Source organism: Camelus dromedarius, chromosome 31 (assembly GCF_036321535.1).
Source record: "Camelus dromedarius isolate mCamDro1 chromosome 31, mCamDro1.pat, whole genome shotgun sequence".
NCBI classification, from domain to species: domain Eukaryota; kingdom Metazoa; phylum Chordata; class Mammalia; order Artiodactyla; family Camelidae; genus Camelus; species Camelus dromedarius.
In genome coordinates, this window is record NC_087466.1 from 7,391,559 (window position 1) to 7,418,830 (window position 27,272).

Sequence of the window (27,272 nt, forward strand, 5' to 3'; positions counted from 1 at the left end):
TGGGGCTAGTTGATTCCTCCTCCAGTGGGGCTGCTGATGGCTAGATCAGATGTGTATAATGTGGGGCTCTTGCTGGGTGGGGAGAGAGCTGACTCAGGCAGAGGCCTGCCCCTGCTTCTCACTGGACGGTTATTAACCAGAGCATCAGACTCTGCATTAGGCAGGGGGCAATTTGTCCGCCTCCTCCTCCACCTGCAGAATCGATCTCCACGCTCAGCTACCTCATTGAGATTCAGGTCCTCGGCTCCGGGACTCCATCCCAGTGTCTGGTCAATAGCTTATATTTTTAATTTGTCAATAATCAGTCAGGACCTTGGCCAGTGCCCCGCAGAGGGCTCAGCAAGATTGTTCTGCAGCGGGTAGAGGAGGGCAGTGTGCGTGAAGGGGAACAGACTCTGAGCTGGGCTGACAGACCCAGGTGGGGATGCAGGACAGCTGGGTACCCACAGCAGCCTGACTTCTGGGCCATGGCCTGGGTGTCAGGAGACCTAGGGAGTCACGGATAAGTACATGAGACTGAAGCCAAAAAAAACTAGGTTCAATTTCAGCTCTGCCACTTTAAGGATAGATGGCTTTGGCCAAGGTGCCCTTGACCAAGAGACTGACCTCTCAGAGCCTCCATTTCCCCATTTGTCATGCAGTCACCATAGTAGTAACACATGACTCACAGGGCTGGAGGACAGTCAAGCGAGTTAATACATGCAAAGTGCCTGGAAGAGTGCCTGGCAGCCAGTGGGCACATTTTTCACATTAACTTTTGTGATTATTTTTTAAGAGTCAAATGAGAGAGACAATTTGTAAGTAAACAGTGATTATCAGTGCATTTGCTGATTCTCAATACAGATGGGGAGCCTGACACTCACAGAGGGGAAATGATCATCTCCATTTAAGAGACAAGGAAGCTGAGACTCAGAGACGCCAACTCACTTGCCCAAGGTCACACAACTGGGATTGGTGGAGCCAGGATTGCAAACCCGTGGAGTCTAACCGCAGGCCTCCTGTTTCTAGCCACCATCCAAATACAGATACTACAACTTAAGTGTCCAAAACCAAGAGGGAAACAATGCCACTCTACCTCCCTCCCTCTGTTCTTGGCATTTTTTGTAAATAAGTGCATTGCTTCCTTTTCTCTCTGACAAACAGGCACCGATGCCCACTGGAAGGAAGGAGAGCAAGAAAATACGTTTTCCTCGTGAGTCTTTACCCATGCTGTCACTAAAAAAAAAAAAAAAAAAAAAAAAAAAAAAACTCAGTTCTTACCTGTCCTGTGTCCCTCCTTCCATTAAAAGAGCCCAGGAGAGACCCATGAGCACTGGAACAGAGGTGGCTGAAGAAGCTGGCACTGCCCCAGGAGAGAGCAGGGGTCTTCCCAAGGTCAAAGGACAGAGAGTGTCAGAGCCAGGACATGAACACAGGCCATCAGTGGCCAGCCCGGGGCTTCCTTGGCTGTCTCTGTCTGTTTCCCTGGTCCTTTGCCTCTAAGATCATGAGTGCCTGAGTCTCTAACATGCTGTCACTCTTGGTGCCTCTTCTTGTGGACCTCACCGTCAGGCTCCACAGGACAGGGAGACTCTCTGAGACAATGCAGGCAAACGCTCTGACACTCTCTAGGTTGTCCGGCAGGCTCACAAGAAGCACATGCTCCTGCAGCCTCCCCCACTGCAGCCACCGGGACCCGCGCAGCCCTGGCACTTTCCTCCCTTTTTCATCCTGCCAGGCTCCCTGGTCTCCAGAGAATCTACCCCCTGAGTCTGCACCTATTGAAATAAGCTTTTCCACCAGAAAACTCCCCAGACATCAGTAGAATCCCCCACAGGTAGAATTCGGAAGCTGTTAAGTGTCCCTAGAGACTCCCTGAGCTCCTGGGACCGACTGTGAAGTGTAGATCACAGGTGGGATCCCAGAGAGCCCTGGAATATCATTTCCTCGGGACACTCAATGGCCGCCAAGCAAAACCCCCTCCTATTGAGCAGAGGGGAAACTGAGAGTTGGAGAGGGGCAGTGACTTGCTGCAAGGTGCAGAGACAGCTGGTGCAGGGCTGGGGTTCTGTTCTCTACACCTGGCACCCCTCACCTCCTCATCAACACTGGGAGGTGGGAGGGCCAGAGCAAACCCATCCTCAGGGCTGCAGACAATTCCAAGGGAAACAGGCTTTCTGGGGAGTCTCCTAGTGGGAGACTTCACAGACTAGGGTAGATGGAATTAGGAGGGTGAGTTCTGTCTATGGTCTGCTGTGTGAACCCAGGGAGGTCACTTTCCCTCTCCAGATCTTAGTTACTCCATAAAGGACCGTAACAAGTCATCAAAGTAATCAGGAGGATAAAGCACCACCACCACCACATCACTTTCACCATCATCACCTTTTCCTCCTCCCTTCCTTCATGTCCTCCTCCTTTTTCTTTGCAGCTCTCATCTGTTAAATATTTGCACCATACTCAAGACATACTTCAAAAAAGCTTGTAAGAAGCTTAAGAGGAAGTTCTTACTACCTATTTTCCAGGTGATAAAACTCAGGGTTGGAAAGACTGATTTACTTATCCTAGATCACCATAAGATTCCCAGAGAGGCAACCAGTATTTGGACCTGAGCAGCCAGGGAGTCAGCAACCTTAACCCCTGCTCGACCCTCCTCCCATGCATAAGAACGTGGCCACGAAGGAGACGCTGCTAAGGTCAGTGATGATTCACCCCACTGATGTTCTTACTGATTTCACAAACCAGAGCAGTCGTGTTTGAAGCCAAGCATGAAGCATTTGGTCAGCATCCCGAGAGGACCAGCTTTAATCCTTCCTGCCTCTCCATCAGCTGGGACAGAGAATGGAAGGTGGGTTTGCTGAGGAGCACTCAGATGTGAAATGGGTCAGAGAACAAATGAGGAGGGGGAATTTAACATGTTGGGGTTCCTCTGTGGCTGGGGGTCATCCACGTGGGAAGTGAGTTCAGTCCACAGATTTCCTGCGGGGCTGGAGGGTGTCAGCCAGCCTGGTGACAGGGAGGCCCTCGGGCAGGGAGGTGGAGGTGGCGTTGCTAAGCCTTTGTACCAGCACAGGGTCCCTTCCAGGCTTTTCTTACCATCCAATGTGTCTGCCCCGCTGGCTGCATGGCTTGGGGCAGACCACCTCCCTCTCTGGGCCCCCATTTCTCTAACAGTGTAGCATATACAGTGGGGCTGAGAAACAGCAGTGCTGGCCTTCTTCAGAAGTTTCTATCCACTGGTTAGAGCTTCTGACACCTACTACCTGCACATTCGAGTCACTTGGGTGGGGGAGCGGCCATCTTAAAAATGCCCAGGCCTCTGTCCCAAAATAATAATAATTGAATAAAAATACTTGGGGATTGGGTTCAGACGTCAATATTCTTTAAGACTCTCCAGGTGGCTCGAATGACTAGTGCTCTGTACCATCCCTTGAACAATGCCTCTGAATGGCAAGTGTAAGTAGTCCCATTTGACTGCTAAGAAAGGGAGGACCACACAGGGAAAGGATCTGCCGAAGGTCACAGGTGAAGACTCAGGGCTCTGTCCAGAGTGCTGAAATGGGCGGGCTCTGGACTCTAGCCTGAGGCTGCTGCATGTGCTCCTGGGATCCCAGTCTCTCTCACCTTTGCACAGATTACTGTTCCCATAAAAGACATGTTTCTCTTGTTTTCTTCCTACCTTTCTCTCTATATATAATTTTCTCTCTCCCTCACTCCCTCACCTCTTTCTTTTCATAGATGTATCTCTTTCTCCTTCCTTCTCTTTCTCTCTCTCCTCTTTCCCTCTCACTTTCTCTCCACTTGTTTCCCTCCACCTCTCTCTTTCCCTCTTCTGCATTTCTCTCTACTTTGTCTTCTTTTTGCCTCTATCTCTCTCCATCTATCTCTCTTCTTCTCCTTCTCTTGCTGTCTCTCTCCTTGGTTCCAATCTCCCTCTTCCCAGCTGCTCCCCTGGACCATTGACTTGAATCTCTTCCTCAGCCAGTCCCTCTCCTTCTGGCTGCCTCTCCAAGAGCAAACACTGACCTCTAGCTCAGTTCTCCTTCCCTATCCTTTCCCAGTGCTTTGGAGAAGCCTAGTTTCTCCTTATGACCCTAGATGGGGATTCAGAACCGGAGATGTCTTTTCTTTTTCAGTCACTCACTGTAGAGACATCCCACCACTGGGGAAAATGGCTTTCCATAATCCAGTGGGACAATGGCTTCACATTAGCACCCCACCACACACACACACACACACACACACACACACACACACACACACACACACACAATAGAGACACATTTCTTCAATCAAAAAGCCTCATGCTGAGCATCTACTGTATGCAAGATTTTGAGAACACAGTAATCATGAACGTAGCCAGAACCGTTCTCCCCTGCTTCCAGTGAGGGAGATAGAAACCAAGCAAAGAATTTAGACACAGATTTTAATCCTTTGTCATCAAGATAATGGCCAAGATGTTGGGATAGAGGATGACTTGGGGTGGAATGGGACTGCTTTATGTTGAAAGATCAAGGAAAGTATCTCTAAAGAACTGACATTTAAACTAAGACCTAAAAGATGAGAAGGAACTGGCCATGCCAAGGGCCAGAAAAAGAGGATTTCACGTGGAGGGCGCAGTAAGCACAGAGGTCCTGGAAAGAACTTGATAAAGTCAAGTAACAAGAATAAGGCTCATACAGCTGGAATGAAGAGAGAAGTCAGGGGATGAGATCAGGGATAGCAACTGTCAGGCTCTTAATACCCTTGGAGGCTGTGAAACATAGTTTGTATTTTATTTCTGAAATCATGGGTTTGCACCTGGGGCATGCCTGGCATCTGATTTGCATGGTCATTGACCCCCAGGTGTAGTAAAATGGGAAAGAGTGGACATAGTTGTAGCTTGGATGTAGAGGTTCTAGAAGAAGTGGGATTTTCCCTCTTCTCTTTCCCAACTCCACCCCATCAGGGCTTCCACATTTCTAACTCACCTAACCCCCTCACAGAACCCAGATCTAGGGCCCTGCCTCAGGAATGGTGGCTACTGTCATCACCACCACCATCATCATCACCACCACCACCACCATCATCACCTCCATCATCATCACCACCACCACCACCATCACCTCCATCATCATCACCACCACCACCATCATCACCACCTCCATCATCATCATCACCGCCACCACCACAACCACCACTGTCATTATTTCCAGGTGGCTCTAACTGACACAAGGATGAGAGCAAAGGATCAACTAAAGTATCCTGAATGGTCCAGTTCATACATTTTCCATAGAGGTCAGGAAAAATGTATTAATCCCATAAGCATTTACAGAATGCCAGCTGTATGTAATACAGAGATAGAAAGACCCCTGAGCGGCTAATATGAGTACTAGTATCAAGAGCCTCTAACATTTATTGGACACTTGCTAAGGGCCAGTCAGCTTGCTAAGGGTTTTACAAGAATTATCTCCTTCAATCCTTACGATAATCCTATGAGCCTTTTCACTTTTCTGATGAGAAACTAGAGACACAGGGAACTGAGGCAATCAATTAGGCAAATTAAAATCTGTCTACTCTATGCCTATCCTGGAGGCAATTTTTGGCTGCTCTGCCTGCCCCCAACCCCCTGAAAGTCTGTACTAATGGGTTAATACGTTACCTTACAGGAAACATATAGTTCAGAGATCAGTCTGCCTGAGCGACTCCCAATCTGAGCACTTCTAGTCCATTTATACTTGGTTTCTCTGAAACGGTCTCTTTATGTGTTAAAAAAAAAAAAAAGGATAATTGCTCAAGAAAAGGTGACTACTGAAATAGTAATAGTAGTTTTAGAACTCATATCCATGCTAGCCTTTAAGGGTGACTTCTTAAGCCCAAAGGATGATCTAGCTAATGGTAGAATTTCAGGCATGTTGTCAAGAAGAGGGGAGAGTATATTTCTGAGTGAAAATCTGGGAGTGGTGGCTTATCCAGGGGTGGACGGTTTCAACGAGGACAGCCTGTCCCTCTGGGCTGTGTCTGTCCTTCTCCTTAGAGAGGCCAAAAGGGAACCTCCTCACAGCACCCCCAGCACTGACAGCCCTCCCCCGTAAGCCCTCCCTCAGAGCTACAAGCCATTTCACCTCTTCTCCAACGCATGACTAATAAGCACTTCGTCAAAGGCAATATTCAGTCGCGCTGTGGGATGAGAGGACTCACGCACCATATATCACCCCAGCTGCTCTTACAAGCAGGAGATCGATCGTCGAGCAATAGACATTTCATAATTAAAAGTAGACGACGAAGAAGATGAAGACGACGACGAAGAGGGAGGAGGAGGGGATTGGGGGTGGGGGAGGCAGGCGCCCTGGCAGATGGTCCTGCATTTTCCTTAGCTTTTTGATTCCCAAGGCTTTGGTGGATTTGCCAGAACAATAAGTCCTATTTGGAGCTGTCCCAAAAGGCTGGCTGGGAAGGGACTTCAGTAAAGTCACATGGTCTGTCCCCCTGCCTGGAGGCTGGCTGGGGATAAAGGCTGACATTTTTAGACTCACTGAAGTGCCTTTTAAGACCCCTCTAATGCCTTTCTGCATTCTCCAAAGCTGGCTGGAGTGGACGTGAGTTCCTATTCTCTACCCGGCAGCTGCATCTCCATCCTTAAGTTAAGCTTGCAGGCTTTCCTCTGGGAAAATCTCCACCTCAGGCTCATTTGGTCCTGCATGGGGTGAATGAGGCCTTCCCAATTCCGAGTTGGTCATATGGATCTGATCTGGCCAATAAGAGCGTCCCATTCGTCCCAAGGCTGGAAGGACTGGCAGATGGATGCACATGTGACCCAAGTTAAGTCAATCAGGGTAAATTCTGAGACTTTCACTGGAGCTGTTTCTCTCTTAGCTGGGGTTGCCAGACCCGGACGACAGAAACCTGAAGCTATCGGGGAGTATCTTGTCATCACGGATAAAAAAATATATATATCCATCCAGCCAGCACACTGGAAAACAAAGCTGAGAGATGGAAATGCAGGAAAAGAGAGAGAAACCAACCAAGTTCTGGTGAAATTGGTGGACCTCTGAATTCAGCCACATATGGATCCAAGTTAGGCTCTTAGTTATGAAACCCCATAAATTCCCCTTTTGCCTAAATCATTTTGAATGGAATTTTCATCTCTGTAAGTTAAAGAGTCCTGACAAATCCATTTGTTTTTCTGGGTCCACCCATCTAATAAATGAGTTGCTCAGTGTAAAGGAAAAAGCACAGACGGAGTTGGATTCAAAGTCCAGTTCCTGGCTCCAGTATCTACTAGCTGTGTGATCTTGAGCAAACTGCCTAAACTTTTTGAATTCAGTTTCCTCATCTGTACAATGGGTATGGTGCCTCCGCCAAAGAGTTGTTGTGAGGATTAAGATGGTACCTAGTTCTCAGGGAGCATGAAATACAGCTCAGTTCTTCCTCTCACCTTCGAGTATCTCACTCTGCTATGTAAGAGAATGAGGCTGTCATTGCAAAGACTCACCACTTACAATGACCATCATTTGCAGGAGCAAACTGGATCTGCTAGAATGCTCTGGTGTGGAGAAAAGAAGATGTGTGGCAGCATCACCTGGACCAAATCTGCAAAACAGAAATTTATAAAACTTAACTGAGGTAACAGTTTTTCCTTAAGCACAGAATCAGCAGAAGGTAATCATGATGCTTTGAAGATAAAATATTATTTCTTGAATATTCACATGGCATCATCCACTTTATTTGTATTATGTTATGTAATTTTCACAGTTCTATAAGGAACCAAAGTCCAGAGAGGTGCAGTAACTGTCCTAAGGCCACACAGGTGGCAAGCCTGAGTCCAAAGTCTGGACCCCTAAGCACTGGGCTGTGCCAATTCCCAATAATAATGCCTGGATCTCGGATGCTGACCACATACTGAACAAGCCTCTCTAAGCATGTCTCCATTGAATCTTCTTACCATCCTTTTGAGAAAAGCTTGGGACCCACTTTACTGGTAGAAAGCAGCAATGCTAGGTGCCAAGTATGCTTAAAGAAGAAGTCAAACACCTCACCGCTCAATTTGGTATAAAATGCAATTTTATGTTACATATATTTTACCACAATTTTAAAATGGTAAAAAAAAAAAAAGTAATATTTTTTAAAAGCACATACGCACATATCCTTTGACCTGCTGCTGGGGGGTGCCCTGGAAAAATCACACTGACATCCTCAAAAGTCTATCAATGTTGTCCTGATTTTAAAACAAGGTATGTACATGTATAGGAAGCTATTTAAATTGTTCAAAAGAATGCGAATATATGTATGTACATGCATGGCTGGGACATTGTGCAGTACACCAGAAACTGGCACATTGTAACTGACTATACTTCAATAAATAAATAAATATTTTTTTAAAAAGTGTTTAAAAGAATGAAGTAGAACTGTTTACTAATATATTTGTATATAAAAAGGTATCCAAATATATTAGTAAATGAAACAAGATGCAGAACAACAACAAAACACCCAACCACAAAAACTCCCCCATGGTCCATCGCCTCCTCCCCGTCAGCTTCACCCCTGTACCTCTCCTCTGCGCTTCAGGCCCTGGGAACCTTTGCTCATCCCTCCCCTCTGCTGGGAATGCCCTTCTTTTCCGCAGTCTTGAATGATGCCTCATCAGCCTCTGTGCTGCAGTCCCTAGCTCCGCCTGACACAGAAGAAGGATGCACTGGATGCCCAGTGGTGTGACTGGTAGCACTGTGACCAGAGTCAGTCCCTGACCTTGAGTCTCTTCCCCTGTCATCCTCTCCTGACCCCTGTGAACTCATGCGAGGTGGGAGGGTGAGGGAACAGAAGTGACATTCTTCAGGCATCTCCTTAGTTCCAGGTGCCATGCTGGGTATTTCCCTTAGACATGTTTTCTTTGAATCTTTAGTTTTGTCCTTTTATCATCCCATTTTACATGTAAGAAAACTGAGGTCATGGGAGAGGAGATTTGACTCTGAAAAGGTTACCAGCAACTTGTTGCTGGCTTCAGGGTACAAACCTAGGTTGGAAAGAGAGTGCAGTGGAGCATCTGGTACACCCAGCACCACGTCACGCCCAGCAGCACTGAGACTCAGCACGTGGCGGACTTCTTACATCTGATCTATACATGTGTCATTCAGGCTATGCCAACACACAAAGACTGGCCACTGGCAAGCTGACCCATGGACAACTCCCTATTCACTGCTGAAAGGGATGTTCATTTGTTAAGAAACCTGTAGGCCATCCCGAGAGCTGTCACCCTGTGACAATATTGACAGAGCCCGTGCCCCCACCTCATAAAACCCCAGTGTACACACGTGGGGAAAGCAAGCCCATCCTGTCTCACTGAGAGAATAAGTGTAAGGAATTAAGGAGATTCTGATTAAACAAACAGATGTTTTTAGTCAGCAATAGAAGTGTCAACATGATCCTAATTAATGAATGTGTTAATGGATGTTCTCTGTTTGAAGACAATGGTCACCACCTTCTAGATGTATCTGCAATGACTCACAGGGTGCACACAAAGATGTGTGCACGGAGCCTGCACGGGGCAGGGGCGCCATGATAAGCTCAGAGGCAGCACCAAGGAGCGTGCACTGCACTCACAAAAGGCACACACGGTGGACAGAGTCACACACAGGGAACATGCCCCAAGCCTGCAGAGACCGTGCAAGGACATGGGATGTCAGAGGATGTCAGACGACACACAGGAATACACATTCACAACACACACCACATACCCACAATGCACACACGACACACAACACTTGGGCCATCCACACATCATCTATAACAATACATAATGCACACACAGCACCCACATCACCCACACAACACCCACGCAAAACACATACCGCATATACAATGCCCACAGGATACACCCGCACCATCCACATAACACACACACAATGCACACAAAACATCTGCAGGTGCAACACACAGTCAGTACATAACACGTATATTCAACATGCATACACCACATACACAACACACCTTAACACACACAGGCACACACACACAATTCCAGAATAAAGCTCATGGCTCACAGAGTGCTAGCCTGACACACAGCACACACACTCACACAAAACTGAGTTGAGCTGTAACCATGCAATGATCTTTTTCATAAAGATATTGAGTAAAAAACATTATGTAACTCTTACTGTATTTATCCTTACCAATGGTGTTTTTATTCATCTTAAAGGCTCTGGCTAGTGTGCAACTGAACAGCTCTCCCTTTTTACCCTGGCTGCTAGGAAGTTCAGAGCTAAATTTTGATCCACATGTAGTAGGAGTGCTGGTTTTCACAGTACAGATTTCTGAGTATTAGATCTGGCACTGTTTTACGGCCATGTGCATTTTTCTTTCATTCTATTTTAAAGTATACTTTTAAATGAATTGTTGTTTCTGGAACCATATGAGGGGTGGGTACGAGGAAAGATAAAGTTTAGTTAGATGTATTAGGGCAGTTTAGCCACTATAACAAACAGCCTCCAATTCTCATGGCTCAGCACAACAAGGCTTGTTTCTTGCTCACAGCACAGTCTAATGTTGATTGTCATGACATAGGCCACTGCTCCACACAGTCATTCAGGGACCCAGGGCTCCCTCTGTCTAGTGGTATTAAAGTACAAGAAAAGAAAGTAGGATCCTGTCCTACAGGTGTAGCTGTGTCTTTATCCTAGCTCACTGCAGGACCTCACACTAGGGCCCAGGGTCGTGCCCAGAGGAGGAATAGATAGCCTCCAATGGGCAAGAAAGAAAAGACCCAAGTAGGGGTCCATCTCTGAGCTGGGCATTGAGGACAAACCAATCCTGGATCTGCAGAGGTGAAAAGCAGATGGTCAGACAGACGTCTGGACATATCCAACAGAGGCGAGACATGGTGCGGAGTTTGTGGACACCAATGGGGACCTCCTTCTAGCCAAAGAGAAGGATGCAAGATGGCGGTGGAGGGCCTTCCTGATGGAAGGAAAGGCAAAGCCAGTGCAAGAGAGCCTTGAGGGTCAGACATCACAATTATCTCTATATCACAACGGTTTAAGGATCCAGCATCAGTTGGGCGCTGAGAACTGTGCTGAGGGCTTGCCTTGCGATTATTGTATCCATTTCCATAGTAACACCATGTGGCTTGGTACCACTGTGATCCACATTTACAGGAGTGAGCACTGAGGCTCAGAAAGATGAAGTGACTCAGCTGAATTCACACAGACAGAAAAGAGCACTGTCAGAGGTTGAAACAGTATACTTTCTTAACTGCTACCCTCTGGGGCCTCCTCCTGTGTTATGGTCATCACTGTGGCAGGCAGGGCTACATGGAGATATCAGAGGGCAGCCTGACATGGGTTACCAGCCCATGAGTCAGGGTCAGCCACGGCACATAATCTCAGCCCCCAGCCCGGTGTGAGGCACCTAAACTTGGAGCCTCATTTTTCCCACCTGTAAAAGGGAGTTAATAATGCATCCATCCCAGAGTTCCACAAGATGCAATGTCATGTAGCCCAGTGTATGGCACATAACCAGGGCTCTGTGAACAGCAGCTATTGTTGTTGTGGTGGTGGTTGTTTAGGGGTGGAGGAGTCTGGGAATGGGCTGCTCTACCAGCTAGGAGACAAATAATTTGGGAATGCTCTAGCAGAGGCTGTGGAAAGGGACAGCTGTGAAGGAGATTAAGGAAATTCACGCGGAATGTATGTACGTCTGGTACGTATGGCACTTTGGCAAAGACAGAATCGGGATAGATGCCCTCCTCCCCAGAAAGATGTGAACGGCATTTGGCATCCCTTGTTGTTCAAGCCAGGAGCAGTCCTGCATGTGTGTCTGTGTGTTTCATGCAAATGTGGGTGAGTGTAGATGTAAATTGCACACAGCTCGCAGACACAGGGATAAGTGGGGAACAAAGAGAGGGACAGGCACCCCCCATACAGAAGAAACCATGCCACTTGGGGTCCTGATGGGCTGGAGAATCCATCTGAGTCCTCTCTCCTATGCTGGGCCAGAAGTGGGCACTTGGCCTCAGTGGACTTGTCTATAAAATGGGGCTGAGGTCACTCTGCCTACCTTGACTCTGGGGTTGGACTACATCTGCCTTGGAGGTCCCTTGTGGTCGGAGATCCTAAGCCAGTGAAAGGGGAGGATATGTCCAAACAAGAGAGGAAGAACTCTGAAGTTCTAGGAAGGGATCTTGGCTCCTTGATGTCACAAGAGGTGAGGGCGGGGTGGTTACTTAGTAGCAAAAATATCCAAGGTCTCAAGGAGGCCAGGAAAGAAAAAGAATGAACTCTAAGAGATACTGAGAAAAACTCCAGAGCTGGGAACACTCCTGAGCAGGGCTTTTTTCTTAGGTTATAAACAGCATCCCCTGTCACCATACCCCTCCCTGAGGTCTCCTGCCCACGGATCCTTGGTCCCCAGTAACCCATTCCCTGGCAATGGAAATGATCATCAGAGACACCCAGAGAAGAACCAGAAACAGCATCCCCTCCCCAAGACTCCCCAGTCGAGAGGAACCCCTATTTTAAGCCCCTTAATGTTCCCCAAACAAAAGACCAGCATCACAATTCAGGGAAATGAATCTGGAAGCTGAAGGATGGACTCCAGCATCAGTCTGGCCTGGGTGGCTGGTCCTGGGTTCAGCTTGTGCAGATCATATGTCCTTGGCCAGGAGACTTCATCCCCTGGGGCCTCAGTTTTCCCACCTGTAGAATAGGGCTAAGAGTAGAACCTACCACCCAGGATGGCTGTGAGGATCCACAGCCGTAACTCCTGTCAAGTGCCTGCCTCAGTGCGTGGCACAGAGTAAGATTCCTGGGACTGTCATTCATTGCCTGCTCCCCTTTTTGGTGAAGATACAATCTCATTCAACCTTCTTTGCCACATCTTTGATACCATCCTTTAGCCAAACACACCCAAACATTTTCTTTTTCAAGAACATGTGTCTCCAGCTCGTGCTCCACTTACGTATTTATTTAAAAGAAGATCAAAATAAAACGTGGGAAGCCGTAAGCTGTAACACTATTTTACCCCCTTGGTACACTCTGATTATGTGTAAACAGCAAATTGCAAATTATTGCCTCTTTATGTGTCAACTCCTCAAGCCACCTCCGGGTCCCTCAGAGGGAGTAATTGGCTCTGGGACATCGTGTGACAACTGTGTAGATATTTATCTCTAGGGAGTCTTCCAGCTCTTGGGTATTCCAGGAGAAAGGGTACAGGGAGGGGGAAGTCAGACCTGCAGGATCTGGGGGTCTTTTGCTCCCTCCATGGGATCTCTTTTGGGGAGAGGGGTGGCAGAGAAGAGCACAGACATGCAATCCAAAGAGAAACTGGTTTAAAAAAAACCCTGAAGGGCCATTTGCTGTTCCAGAATCTCTCCTAATCCCTGTTCCACAGGGCAAAGAACACTTCCTTCCAGGAGCCCCCAAACCTTGTACCCCCAGATTCTATCCTTAGAACCTTGTGAAACTTAACAGTCTTTGAGGGGACAGGGCGTGTGGGTGGACAGAACTGCAAATTCCTATCTCCTCTAGCCTTGGAGTTTTGCAACCTTGGGTTTAAATGTTGGTTCTGCCACTGAAAGGGCTGTGAAATGCCGGGCAAGAAATCTAATGCCCCTGTGCTTCTGTTTCTTTGTCTTTAAAATGGGTGTAGTCAAAAAGCTACCCTGGAGGCTGCGGGAGTATAACATCGTGTGTGCAGACAGCACAGCAGATTGTACAGGGCACCCCTGTGGGAACTGGGGACAGGCAGCTTTTCTCAGCAGAGAGATTAGGGATCGGCACCCTCTTCCTCCAGGTGAAAGCAACCTCCCACCAGGGTCTGGTGAGCCTCTTAAGAACTGGGTCAGCTTTCCCTTGTCCCTTTGGCTGGGAGCTCTTCTGCAGTACACACCCTGCACAGCTGGACCTGTCAGCCCTGCATGGAAAGCGCTCAGCAGGAGCCAGGCTCAAGGTCAGCACTCAATCCCTGGCAGCAGTTGTGGTCACTTCATCATATATTATCATTTGAATAATTCTGACTGTAGCTTAAGCTACAGGAAGAATTTGAGCACTCTGAAACTTTGTCCTCTCTTTAACATAAGGAGAATCCCCATTTAAATCTCATTTTCCCTGTGTCCTGGGTGAGGGAAGTCATTTAACTGTCTTAACCTCAGCATCCTCATGTGGGACACAGGAAACAATAATTCCCATTGGATTCCCAATAAATCCCAGATATGATAATGCATATCTGAAGTATCTGCAGTCCAGTGCCTGGCACATGCCAGGTGTTCGGCCAATGTTAGTCTTCTCTGCAGAGAGCAAAAGGAGATCTCCCCACTGTGGCTTTTTCCTTTTAGCACAGCATCCATGGTCAATGTGTTTAGGAGACGGGGGAAAAAAAAGTATTTATAAAACCATTTTAGTGAAGCTACTCAGCATTCTGAGGTATAACCTGTTTGCAAGCAAAAAGCATAAAGTTTGGAATCAGGACACTGGGGGCCCAGTCCCCAGGACCCCCAGGCCCTTTTGGATAAGTCACAGACTCTCTGAGATTTGGTTGACCTTTCTGGGAACCCAGAGGCAGAGGAAACAGCAGAAGTTCCCTTAATTCCAAACAAGCCTATATGTAACCACGATACACAAATCAGGTAGAACAGAGATGCTCTGATTGAAGCAAGGTCCAGGGAAGAGCCAAACATCCCTCCCCGCCGCCCAGCACACACACTTTTTCTCACCCTGCAGCACCCTCTGATGCTATTTTGAGGAAGAACAGGGCTCTGGGACTGCAACGTGGCAGCCATCAAATTCAGACCCTTTCCTGCTAAAATATTCCAGGATTGTGTTTGTACTTTGACATCCACTGCCTTGTCACTCAATGCATCCTGACCTACAGTGTGGTGTGTGTGTGTGTGTGTGTGTGTGTGTGTGTACGCGTGTGTGCAGGCACATCACGAACAAATGCTCAGAAAGAAAGCAAAAAGAAGTTCCACCAGCCATTAAGGGGAAATTACATATGCATTCTTCTCTGCCTCCGGCACATTAATAAAAGAGATTACAAAACTGGAAGTGAGTCGAAGCAGGGCAGCCTCACAACAATCGGAAGGCGGGGAGGCAGGGCGGGGATTGGGGGTGGGGGGGACTGTTTCCTGTACAGTCATCTGATTTCATGGCCGTTCCCATGCTGAGAGAATCTGTCTGCGGCGGCTGCAGGGAGGACTGGAGCTCATGCATTAAACATCAGGGGGACCCTCACAACATGTGCTGTGGACCGGGAGAAGGACAGGGAGGAAGACAGGCTAGGAGGTGTGCTTGTGACATGCCCCAGCACAGCAGTGCCTATGGGCAGAGACTAGAGACTGTTTAGTGTGGGCTCCAGAAAAATCTCTGAAAATTGCAAGGTGGGAGATGAAGGAGGGAGTAAAATGCACAGAGTGCAAAGATGTCCCAGGGTCTTGAAGATGGGAGGGCCACCATGGTCACTTTGTCTCTGCAGTCACAGTGAGTGGTAGCTGACATGCCATGAGGTCTGGGCTGGAGACTGGGGGTGGTCATTGGAGGTAACAGATTTATTGGCCCTGAATCCTTCACTCCTTGGTGTGTCCTGGCCTTCTGCCATGGGACTTTGAAGTCCCTCCTCCTGCAGGGTACATCTCTGTCCACTGACTGAGCTTGAGCACATGCCTGGCTTTGGCCAACGGTATAGGAATGGAAAGGCCAAGCTGCTAGTTCTGAGATGAGATCTTAAGAAACCGTGTATGTTTCTACCTCTTCTCTTGCACCTCTGTCCTCACCAGGTTCTGGCTAGATCGCTGGCCCACAGATAATGACAGACATGTGGAGCTGAGCCAGACACCACCTGCAGCTGAGACTTGCCCCAGCTGACTCACAGAATAAAGCTAGATGAGAATACCTATTGTTGTCTGCAACTGAGCTTTAGTGGCTGTTTGTTACACAGCAACAGCTGACTAATACAGTTATCTATGAAGTCATGTGTTTCATTCACCTATTCATTCAGTAACTATTTTCTGAATATTTTCACACCAGGCATTTTTGTAGGCAGCAGGGATAGAATGGTTAATAAGAAATCTGTGAAAATGGGCCAAGATTTCAGATTTATTAATTCAAGGATTAAACACCTGCCATGTGCCAGGCACGGAAATAAGTGCTGCAATTCCAGTGGCAAGTGAACTATATAAGACCCTGGACTCAAGATGCTTACAGACAGCACATAAAGCAAACAACAAAATAGAAAATTCCCAAAGAGTGCTGATGAAGAAGGTTTTCTCTTCCCTTTAAATTAGCCACTGTCCAGCAGACAAGTCAAGAAAGTCAGTAAACCATTACAATAGGAAGTGTTAATTACTAGGATGGGATACAGGCAGCTCAGAGGAAGGACCTTATGCAGCTTTGGGGCGGGGTGACAGGAAGAAGGGAGGTGAAGGAACGCTTCTCGAGGTACAACATATCTGAGCCAAACCCTGAAGTTCAAGTAGTTTGAAGACAAAGAGAGGAAGGGCAAGGATGGAGCACTAGAGGAAGGCACAGCAAGAACAAGGGTAGGGGGGCAGGAAAGAGCATGGTGCCTGAGAGCTAACACTGACTTCTGTATTCCACTGGAAAGACAGAGTGTAAGAGGCAGAGGCAGGCGATGAGAGGCCGAGAGGGACCACAGCAGGAGGGAGTCTGGGTGCCAACCTGAGGTGCTCTGACTGGATCCAAGGAACGGAAATGGCCACAGAAGGGTTTGAGCAGGAGAACACAGTATGACTGCCATCTGAGAATTTTAGAAAGGTGGAGGGGCTGAGGCGAGACCAGAGGCAAGGAGGCCAGAAGGAGGCTGAGCAACAGTCCAGGGGAGGAAGGAGGACACCCACGTGGGGCAACACGGGGATGAGAGATGGCCCCACCCTTGGAATTACAGAATCAGCAGGGTTTCTGGGGCCACTAAGTTCCATCCACTCCTTTACAAACACTAGGTCTCAGAGAAGGTGCTGATATACGACCGAGTCTCACAGCAGGTGAGTTTGGGACTGGAATAGTCCTCGAACCCCAAGCTCACTCCATGACCCCAGTCTCCACCATTTGATTAGTAACAGTCATGACAAGAACAACAATAATTACTTTGATTTAATAACGAGCCTCTGTGATGTGGTAGGTTCTGTGCTAAAATGTGTAAAATCTCACAGAATCCTCCCAACATTCTGAAGAGTGAGAATTCCCCACTTTACAGATGAGAAGCCAGGGGATCAGGAGGCAAAGCCCCCTGAAGTTGAGCATCAGTGTCTGTCTTAGTCTGCTTGGGCTGCTGTAACCAAATCCCAAAGACTGGGTGGCTTCAAGGACAGATTTCCTTGTCACAGTTCTGGAGGCTTGGGAATTCAAGATCAAGGCACAGTAGATTCTGTTTCTGGTGAGGGCTCTCGTCCTGGCTTATAGGTGGCTGCCTTCTCATTGCTTGTGCACATCACCTCCTCTATGTGTGCACATGGAGAGAGAATGTGTGTTTGTGTGTGTGTGTGTGTGAGTGTGAGAGAGAGCTGCCTTCTTATTATTATTGGGACACATCCCATTGTGGGGGGCCCACCCTCACGACCTCACCAAAACGTACTTACCTCCTAGAGCCCCACCTCCAAATACCATCACATTGGGCATTAGGGCTTTAACATTTGAATTTGAAGGGGGACACAAACATTCAATCAATAACAGTATCCTTGCGGGTAACAGTGCAGTTCTGGTATAGAATTATGGCAAGGGCTAAATGAAGTGAGGAGTAGAAGTGCCTGGTGCATAGAAAGCGCTCAGCAAAGAAGAGTGACAACAAAAATGATGACAGTGACAATGATGATGATGATGATGATGATGGAGTCAGCTCTGTACCCAGGTCTTGACTCCACTGGGTGACTTTTGGCAAATCACCTAACTCTTTGGGCCTCCGTCTCCCCCATCTCCCAAATGAAGACTTTTTAGTCTAGGGCAGTGATCCTCAGAGTGTGTTCTCTGGCCAGCAGCGTCCCCACCACTTGTGAGCTTGTTGGGAATGCACATTTCTGAGCCCTCCCTGGACTGACTCGATCTGAAACTCTGGGAGAAGCACCCAGCAATCTGTGTTTAACAAGCCCTCCTGGTAAGTGTGATGCGTGTTCAAGTTTGATCTGGTCTAGATAACTGATTTTTCAATTTTTTTAATGTGACATAAATGCCTTCTTATAAACAGGAGAAGGCAGGTACATAAAGCAGATAAAAGCAGCAGTGCTGGGTTGGAGCAGAAACCAAGGCCCACAGCTCTGTGCTTTCTCCCAGCCTTGCCCACGTCAAGGCCACGGTGATGTGCGGGCTCTCTCCACCTCGTGTCAATTCCTCCTGCCAACCAGAGCCCGACGCTCCCCCCGCCCGCCTCCCTCCCTCCCTCCCAGCCTCCATTCCTGTTGACAAGCTCCATAAAGTATGGATTTGTTGTGGCCTCGTGCAACCTGGTCTATTTCTTCTCTCCTTCTTTATTTTTTTTTTAAATAGGTTTGAGCCTGTAATTCAGTTAATTATTTCCCAGAGCACCAGTTTGGTAGCTACGGCACAGCACGAGTCAGGGGAACAGAAGACAGGTCCTCGGAAGCTTCTTCCCAGAAAATCTAATTTCATCATTGAGAAATCTTCTGTCTTAAGCAGCCTCCGCCACCATCATAAATTTACATATTCTATATGCCGCAGCCGGAATGCACTGGGCCCTATTTGCATAATGCTGCTGGGGGGTGGGGGCTGGTGCTTCTCTTGAACCCCAGAATGCAGAGGGAGCAAGGAAGCAATTATTAAGCTGTAGACACTTGCAGGGAGAGAGGCCTCAGATGGATTTCACCTCCAAACCTCATTCGCCGCCTGGGCTGCTCATTACCCAAGGCCTGGGTCCCAGGCTGATGGTGGATCCAAGGGCCTGGAACATCAGCGAATCGTTCTTCGGGTTGTCTATACCCAAGCCAAGGCTGGATGTGGGTGAGCTGCTTCAATTTTCCAGTGTTGATGGTTGGAGCAATCTCATCCCTTTTCCCACAAGTAAGTTTGTTTCTTGGACGGTTTTGTCAAGTTCCCTTTGCCAACACATTCCTGCCCTTTTCTGTAGCACACTTGAAAACACCTACAAGACAGGTGGACAAGTCTGCCCACCTCCTCACCGACAACCCACTAGAAATGCTTAATTAAGAAAATGATCTTGAACAAACTCCCAGTTGGAAAACAGCACATAGAAACAGGAATTCTCTCACGGCGAGGTGGTCCTGCCTGACATCTATCCTTCTCCAAACTTAGGCTGCCTGAGAAGGTGGTGTCCTCCCTACTGTTGGCCTCTGGAGGGGGGACAATCCTGTATACTTAGACCCAGGGACTCAGACTAGGGGTCCTTTGATGTTCCAGGAACCATAGGCCTCTATCTGTAGTTTCTGGATCTTCCAGAGCTTGAGCTTGACCTCTGAGTTACTCCATGACCTGCCACTCCCAACATCAGTAGCTCACAGGGGCCATTTCTGACTGGGGGCAGAGGGGAGGGCGCCATCTTGGTTTTATGCCAATGTTGATGTAAGAGGCTTCCTTTTGTGCTCAGGGCTCAAAGCACAAGCCTTGAGCACAGGGTGATCTCCTTGTTGGACTTCAAACCCAGTCCCTCCTGACCATATTTTAAGACCAGTATAATTCATGAGACACCCAACCAGAAACCCACCACTGGTCCATTCCTACAGATGAATTCCATGGGCACATGTGCCAGGTGATGCCAACAGAAGTGTTAGGCACACTTGCTAAATTTTCCGACAGAACAAAACATCATCATGGGGAAGGTAGAAAGCAGGTCGCTTTACTTCTGATATTTAATAATAGACTGGGCAGCTTTAACTCTTTCCAACAAACATCTGCTATTTCTGGGGAAGTGGAAATACATTTGCAAAGATCAGTTTCACTTCTGGCTGCCTTGATTCTCAAAACTGGCAGAGTTCATCAGAGATGCCATGACATCAGAGATGACCCATGGCATGAAAAATTCACTCCACGCCAGTATTTGAACAGTGAGCCAGTTGTTGGAAATTTAAAACAGCAGGGATTTTTACTGAGAAGAAAAAAAAAAAAAGTATGCATCTCCACTTACTAAGAGGTACCGTCTCCTCAAAAGACCTCAACATTTTGTCCTCAGCACTGACTGTCTCATTGCAAGAATTTGGAGGGAACTCACTTTTTCCATGATTGCATCCAACATTGAATTATTTCTCCAAGCAAAGGAGATTGCTCCTGATGAGCCAAACTCAGGACTTCAAAAGCAAAAATGGTGACTTTTCCAAAGGAAACCATCTTAGCACATAACTGGGGCCAGTGTTTCAGAACAACAGATGGTCTTTAAAGTTGGAGTCCAGGATTTAGACGTGGGTGTGTCCTCAAGTGCGTCCTTAACATTTTTAAGCCACGGTTTCCAGACCTGTCAAGTGAGGACAGTAACAGTACCTGCTTCCTTATTGTCATTAAAGGAATTAGATGAGCTAATAATATATAGTAGCTGAGTCACAGGAAGGTTAAATAACCTGCCAAAAGTCACAGAATGTTAATGGTACAGGTGAGGATCTGAACTTAGGTGTGGGTTTAGCTATCATACAGCATGCCGGAATGCTGGCACAGGAACGTGGATGGCTGGTACTTACAAGTCCAGTCATACCACCTGCCTTTCTGGGCTGAGCTGCTGAAAGGACCTAGGGTAGGAGGTCTTCAAAGGAACACCACATGTTCACTGAACTGACTACCTGGTTTAGAAACACAGGTCAGAGCTGTTTCCAGCTAGCCCTAGTTAAAGATCCAACTTTTCTTTCATTTTACAGGTAAGGCCCCCTTTTGCTTGCCATGAGATGTGAGTTATTGTGGTAAAGGAAACAGGAGATGTTCAGCAGGAAAAGGAAACGTACGAAAAAGAGGAGTTGAGCTTATAAAACCTGTCACCCGAGCTGGCTCCTTTGACTGGGCCTGAGTCATTGTGTCGCCAGCCCCTCGAGTTCATGTCACAGCATGGCTCAGCCATGCTTCAGGCAAGCTGGTGACTGTCTTCCCTGTGTCCCTGCCATGAAGTCGCAGCCTCTGAGTGCAGGTACGGTGCCAGAAATTAAGTGGTGTCTATGCAAAGCAACAGCATGCACAAAGTGGAGAAAACACTTGCACAGTATGGAAACACAAGAGCTCACCTAATTAAGAACCAGCAGGGCTACAACTGCTCGTTTGACAGCACCTCCTACGACCCAGAGATCCCACGTCTAGGTATACACGGAACCAAAATGAACACTGAAAACACACAAGCCCTGAAAGATGTGCATGCGCACAGCGGCACTCTCTGTGATTGCCTAAAACTGAGAACCCCTCAAATCTCCATCCACATTTAAACGGAAAGATTGTATCATACTCCCAGAAAGGCATACCGCATAACAAGATTGGCAAATCCAGCCCACGGTCGTATCCGACCACTTCCGGTTTTGTAAATAAAGTTTTATTGGAACACAGCCATGTCCCTTCATTACCTCTGGTCTCTGGCAGCCTTCGCTCTACATAGCAAAGATGAGCAGTTACAAAAGAAACAGGATAGTCTGCAGAGCCTTGAGTATTTACTGTCTGGCCCTTTCCAGAACAAATCTGCCAGCCCTTGCTATATAAAAATGAAAATAAACAGTCCTTCTCTGGGCAACATGGATGATTTTCAAAAACACAACGTTGAGTGAAAGAAGCCAACGTAAATGAGTACCAGTTGCACAAGTGCATTTATGTGAAGTGCAAAGACAGGCATCACTATGCTACATTGCTGTAAGACAGGTGCCCGTGGAGGATAGTAACTGAATGGGGCACATGGGAACTCATGGGCACGGGAAACGTTCTGCTCATTCTCCATCTGGGCGGCACTTCCATGAGTGTTCACTGCGTGACAACCCAACAAGAGGTACACAGATGACGTGCACTCTTTTGTGTACGTATGTTGTTCATCAATAAAATTTTTTAAATAAAAAATAAAATTAAAAAAAAAATGGTGGGGGTAGATCACAATGCCAAGTATTTTCTCAATGTATTTCCTGGGCAGAAAGCTCAAATAACAGATTGTCAAGTTAGAAAACAGATAACTTTAACTTTTACACGCAAGCACACATTTATGCATTCACTCTACAAATGTTTATTGCTCACACACCACGTGCCAGGTGCCGGGAATTCAGCAGTGAGGGAGATAAGACGCAGCCCCTGCCTTCTCAGCATTTAGATGCACACTCACACGTGTCCACGGAGCCTGATGCATCTGCACAATACACACTCCAACATGAACCTGCCCACGCGTGTGCCCCGCACCCGCATCCGCAGCTGTGTCGTTCTCAGGTGGACACTTTTCTGCATCTTGCTCTCTCTCCTGTCACCAGAATCATCACCACTATCATCACCACCTCCCTCAGACACCGAGACTGATGGATGGAGCTCAGTTTACCCAACATCACTCAGAAAGTCTGCATCCTCGGAGGGCCATGGACCTGTGCTGGCCAAGACCACAGCGTGGTCCCAAGGTGGAATGGGTCAGACCAGGTGGTTTCCCCCAGGTCATATCTGGCATCTGAGATACCTGGGGGTCAGAAAGTGGAGACTAAGGGCTGGGGGGGTGACCTGCAACCCAAGATGCTCTCTGATGGTCCCTAGATTTCCTGCTGGGCCTCCTGCCTTCAGTGTGTTCACCAGAGCTTCAGTCTAGTGGTCAGGGACTGATATACATAGAGGTTAGATATTTGCATCCCATGTCCTTGAAAGAATGACAGAATGTCAGAGCTGGAAGGTCACGAGCCCAAGTCCTGTGTGTTGTGAATAAGGAAATGGAGATCCCGTGATGGGTGGAGCTGGCTCAGAGTTCCACACTCAGGCAGGGCTGGGTCTGCCAGTCTCCAGCCAGGAGCCTGTCCCTTACTTCAGACGAATGAATGTCTCACTGCTAAAATGCCCACACTGAAAGGGGATGGCTGATCATACTCCAATGGCCTCATCAATTAGAACAATCCAGCTCCTTCCTCCTTTCTGTTCCTCCAACATCGCAAGTTCCTTCCCACCTCAGGACCTTTGCATGTGCTGCTCCCTATACCTGGAGCACACTTCCTCCTGTGTTCACAGGGCTAACTCCTTCTTCTCCTTAGGATCTTAGCACAGATGTAACCTTCTCAGAGAGGTGTTTCCCAATTGTCTAATCTAAGCGAGATACCATCCCCCTCCACCCAGTCTTCCTCTACCTCCCTCATGTGACTTTCTTCACAGCACTCAACACTATCTGAAATTATTTATCTACTCTGTGAGCTCCATCAGGGCAAGAATGGCCTTCTTGCCCATTGCTCTACACCAATGCCTCCAAGAAGCTTAACATATCATAAGCATTTAGAATATGTAGAATGAGCGAATGAATGAATGAATGAATGAATGAAAAGAGCGTCTAGACCAGAGTAGCTCACAAAGCAGATTCAGCTCTGGGAGGTACACGCTCTCTTGGCCACCCTGATTAAGACATCTCCAGCGTCAGCAACAACTCCTGGCTTCTTTGTATACGGAAGCATATTGACCAAGGGCTGATGGGACACTGGCAGCAATTTGTGTTTACTTCTCTGATCAATATGCATCTCAGTGCTCACCCCAACACAATCTATTGCTGATGGTTATTAATTACAGGGCCTTCCTTTTCTCACATCTCTTGACCCCTCACGAAGTTTGTTCTTGTCCGTCCTCTGCTTTGAGGATTTCCTAGACCTGTGGCTGAGGTCGGGAGGGGGCCCAGGAGTGTTGTTTATTTTCTTCTCCTTCTGAACTCGATGTTTGAATCGTAGGTCTAGACTCTGCCCCAATCCCTCCTGTGCGCTTTGGAAAAAGCACCTGTTGAGAGGGCAGGGTGGAAATGTTGTAGGAAAAAGGGCACCTTGGTTCCAACCTCAATTCTGCCCTTCACTTGCTGTGTGTCTTTGGCCCCATCACTTCCCCTGTCTTGGCCTTGATTCTACTCCCCTTCAAAATAAGAAGGCTCTCAAATATTCCCTCAAGCCTGATTCTTTAGAATTCTTCAAGTTTGGGATTTCTCATGAACAGCCTCCACAGCTTTGATTCCTGAAGGGTCAAGCAACCCAGAGTTTTGTCATCTTTCTTAATTGGGGACTATCCATCTCTGTAACCTCTGAATAGTGTACCCTCATTTATTCATTCTACAATCACTCATGCTTTCAGATACACTTCTAACAGACACTTTTTGGGGAACTGCACATGTGCTCAGTCACAGTCACTGTTAAATAAAAGTCACTCCATCCCCTGGTCATTTCATTTGAGTCTTCCAAGAACACTGGGTATAAAACTCTATCATCTCTGTTGTACAGATGAGGAAACTGAAGCCCCACCATGGTCAAGGACTCACACAAGGTCACACAGCTAGTGGGTGGTTGAACTAGAATTTAAACCCAGAGCTGTCTGGCTTAAAGTCTGTCATCTAACCATTCCAACTGAAGACCCCAACCCTAAAATCCTCACCTCTTCTGCCCCCTTTGAAGAGAGATTCCTGGAGGTGTACTTGGCCATATGCCACTGCTTTTCGTCAAAGGTAGAAGCACTTTAGAAAAGGGCAGTGGTCGTTACAACACTGAACCAACGCGTGGGTGGTGTATGGCCTGGAGAAGTTCACAAACTAGGTGCAATTAGTTGCCACCAATTAAGTCTGCACCACAGATCCCTCCCTCTTGGCACCAAAGTCCTTCAGAATCAAAAAGACAGATGACCCAGGTCATATGTGAAGAAAGAAGCTATGCACAAATACCATTTACTATGCAAAGCAGATTCCTTTTTCCTAGAATGTGCTGATGTTGAGACACGGAAATACATTCAAATTAACCCCCGAGCTATTCCTCTTCCAAATTCCCCATTTAGGGTTGACTCTCTGGCACAGGATATTACTAATTCAGAGATTCAGGAAGGCATACTGATTACCCTGGATGTGTATGAGGGCTCCACCAACCCACTGTTTGATGCATGGTGGAAATCAGAGCTCAAGGCACAAGCTCCAGTGCAGCATCTATGGTCCCCCAGGACCTGGCTCCAACCAAATTTGTTCATGAACTCATTAAACAAATATTTATTGAGCACCTACTATATGCCAGATACAGTTCTCGGTGCTGGAGATACAGTAGTGAATAAAACAGTAGAAAGTCCCTGCCCTCCAGGAATTTATATTCTAGTGGGAAAGAAAGATAACAACGATAATAAATTAAATCTCACAGTAGATGGAGAGAAGGGTTATGAAGAAAAACAAAGCAGGAACAGGCAGCAGACAGTGCTGTGAGGTGAGGATTATGAATCAATAGGGTTATCAGGGAAGATCTTCTAAGAAGACAGTTGAACCAAAACTTTATTCCAAGTCTACTGAAATGATCTAAAGAAGGCTGATGGGGGCTCCTGCATGGTAGAAACAGTGGAGGTGCAAAAGGAACTCAGAGCCTCAGCAGATATTTGGAAAGTACAGCCCACAGTGTTCGCAATGAAAAGTAGGGGACGGAATAAAGGGAAGAATCAAAGACAACTCCAAGGTGTCCTGAGCCCCCGGGAGGGTGGATCTGCCACCTGTGATGGACATGTCAGCAAGTAAAATTAGGGGGGGGTAGAGCAGGTTGGGGCATAGCAAGTTTGAGGTGCATACTTGACATTCAAGTGGAGTTGGCACACAGGCCAGATCATTTCCTTACAGATCTCTTACTCCATGAAAGTCTCTGCTGTGTACATTTGCCCACTCAGAACCTTGACCCGAAGGGCCCTCCCCATCTCAGCTGGAGCAGAACCTGTATACTGTCCCTCTTCAGAAATCTCCCAGCCCCTCTCCTTACAGCTTTTCTGGGCACCTGCTCTTTCCTACCAGAACCTAGCAGGCTGATGAAAGAGAAAATATTTAAGAGTTGGGCAGGGGGTGAAGGGAGGCACTGCCCTCATATCTCATGAGTGACCTCAGGACTCCTCAGGAGTATATTGACCTGCCTTCTCCCTCTGCCTCCTGAGGACCCCAGTCTCTTCTTGAGAGTCACGGGCCTTTTCACAATATGCCTTTATCAATATGATTCCAATAAACGTTTCAGTTCCGCATATAAATTCTAGGGCCTGGCTGCCCGGCGGAGGCGACCTGCTCAATCAGCAGACCATAAAGATGTAATAATGCAATTAAAAGGTATGGCCTGTCACCCTCATAAAGCTGGAGATCAATGCGGGGGTGGGGGGAACTGAGGACATCAGGGAGAGCAGTCTGGCTTCTCTGCAACGTCAGAAGGATGAGGAAACTAGATGATTCAACAGGACCAGGGAATGAGATTCCTGGACCCTAAAGAGGTTCCAGCTCCAGCCTGGGGTCCCCTCTTGGGCCTCTGTCATCTCTCAGTGGGTTGGATGTCACGAGATGTGGGATCCATCTTCAGGTCACACTCAGGGACTTTGAAGTTTTAAACAAGTCTCTTCAATTCTTTAAGCCTCCATCTCCCCACCAGTATAGTGCATATATTGATAATACTACCTTCTTCACAAGGTTGTTGAGATATACCAGATTCAGAGACTTTTAATGCTGGAGGGGTCCTAAGTCCACAGACTGCAAAGTCAAGCACCCACAGGTTCTAGGCAAATGGTAGTATGAGCTGGACCACGAGAGCTGCAGAACCTCGAAACACTAACAGAATCGTAATCAATTTGAGCAGAAGGAATATCAGATCAAATCTTCTCCATCTTGTTTATTGCACAGACATAACATTGAGATCCATGCAGGGTGAGAGACTGCCTGAAGCCCAAGAGTGCATCACTGATGGAGGTGGAACCAGAAGTCAAATATTGCTGACTCCAAATTTCGTGCATGTCCCGCTCAGATGTCCAAGGAAAAGAGGCTGAGAGTAGGAGTGAGAATCACTGAGAGAGAGAAAGGATGAACCGAAATTTACTTGCAGACAGAAGAGAGTCAAGATGAGATGGACCAAAAATGCCAAGTTGTCTCTGAAATGATGGGCTCCTGTGGATGACCTTGGAAATTATGGACCTGGAACCAGAGAATGCTAAGTTCAAGTCTTATGTGATATATTGCTTACAAAACTGGTCCTATTTTCTATCCCTCTGTGTGTTTGCCATTTGCAATGTGTCCTTAGAGTTCCTTCAGTTGGGAAGTGGAGTCTAATTCTCTGTCTTTTCAGTTTGGATTGTCCATCTGGTGGAGGAGATTGTGTGTCTTTTCCAAGCCTGGGCCTCAGGAGGCCTTATGCATTTATGTTCTTTATTTTGAAATCTGCCCATCTACCATGAGTCTGCTGTAGGATAAAAAACACATGGTTC

The 27,272-nt window shown here is 47.4% G+C and overlaps 1 long non-coding RNA gene across 1 annotated transcript in view; it reads right to left on the reverse strand.

Annotated features, from left to right (window-relative positions):
• LOC116150026 (uncharacterized) overlaps positions 1-27,272 on the reverse strand; it is a 257,491-nt gene that overhangs the window by 82,556 nt on the left and 147,663 nt on the right. The window contains exon 3 of the long non-coding RNA XR_004133686.2: positions 7,451-7,548. This is a non-coding gene — a long non-coding RNA (uncharacterized LOC116150026). The remainder of the gene's footprint in view (positions 1-7,450; positions 7,549-27,272) is intronic.